The sequence below is a fragment of the Microcaecilia unicolor genome, chromosome 2 (assembly GCF_901765095.1).
Source record: "Microcaecilia unicolor chromosome 2, aMicUni1.1, whole genome shotgun sequence".
Taxonomy (NCBI): Eukaryota; Metazoa; Chordata; class Amphibia; order Gymnophiona; family Siphonopidae; genus Microcaecilia; species Microcaecilia unicolor.
Genome location: NC_044032.1, coordinates 523,972,345 through 523,974,001, shown reverse-complemented (window position 1 = coordinate 523,974,001; position 1,657 = coordinate 523,972,345).

Sequence of the window (1,657 nt, the reverse complement as noted above, 5' to 3'; positions counted from 1 at the left end):
TTGGAAACCTTCTTGATATTTATATTGAACGTGGTATATCAAATATGCCTAAATAAATGTCAAGGCTTCAATGCTCTTTTTATTTATTTATGACATTTATACCCCACATTTTCCCTCACAAATTCAAGTTGAATGTGGCTAACAAAGCTACAAGAAGATGGCATAAAATATGGAAAAAAAACTATAATCTCACACATATCAACAAAGGAAAGAATAGTAAATACATATGCAATGGGGGGAGGGGAGGGGAGGGGGGAAAATAGGCATCAGAATAAATTAACAACAATTTTTTAAAAAAAGGAAAGATCCAAAAACAAGCAAAAAACTAAGTAATCATGCTGGGATCTAATATATTTCGGTAAGAAATTCCACAACTTAGTACCTTGGTAAGAAAAAGTAGCTGAATAAATTGACTCATGAAGGGACATTTTCGATATGAAGTCTAAGCCTGACATTGGAAGTTTTGCACAAAATGTCCAAAATCCTAATAAGAAAGAAGGTCATTTTTGAAAAACAAAAAATTGTCTATCCACTGGGGGAGGAAGGGGAGGTCATCTCTGATTCTCTCCAGTGGTCATTTAGGTCACCTTTTTGTGCTTTATTTGTTATAAAAACAGGTCTAGCTCAAAATGCCTTAGTTTTAGTCCTGAATGGCTTTGTTTTGTTCCATTATGCCTGAAAAATGTCCAAGTCTTAGGAACACCCAAATATCCCCTTGAGATCTGGATGCACTGCACACGAACAACATAAAAAAAAAAACCTCTGGAAAAACTGGTTTTGAAAATAACAATTTGGATGCTTTTGTGAAAAAAAAAAACATCTAAATTCTGCTTTATGCCACTTTTTAGATGTTTTTCTCTTTTGAAAATGAGCCCCATAGACTTCTTTCTTACAGATAGGAAAATGAAGATGCAGGTAGTCTCTCGCACCATCAATTGACAAGGGGCAACATATAATCAGGGGCAGAGCCATATAAAGTCTGAAATATGAGTGCACAGAGCTTAAAAACAACCCTAGCCTTAATAGGAAGCCAATGCAATTGAATCAGCAGTGGAGTAGCCCTTCCAAAGCATGGCACAGGGTCAGAAGAATGCGGTAAAGCGGGGTATGCACGGCAGGGGGTGCCAACATTTGGGAGCACCAGAAACAATGCGCGCTGGCCCGGCATATTTTCCCTTTCTCTCTACCCCTGTCTGGCATCTCCCTCATCTGCACAGTCTAACATAAAAATGTTTTTTTTCTTTTCTAAACAGAGGGTTTCTGGTGTTGAAGTGATTCAAGCATGCTGCCTTTGGCCTCCTTGGCACTCTCCCTTTGCTGCCGCAGTTCGCCCAGGCAGAAACAGGAAGTTGCATCAGAGGTGGGGCGGACCGCGGCATCAGAGAGAGAGTGTTTGAATAGCTCCCACGATGAAAACCTCTGTTTAGAAAAAAACATTTTAAAGTTAGACTGGGCAGGTGAGGGAGAAACCAGACCAGGGGGGAGGGGGGATAAGGGTTAAAGAGAGGAGATGCTGGAATGAGAGTGTGTGTTTGTGTGTATGGGGGGGGGGGGGGGGGGGGGGGGGGGGAGGTGGCCCTGATGTGGCACATGCAGGACGAACCTGGCCATAATATTCTGGGCAGTTTGAAGCTTCTTTAAAATACACTCTTTGCAA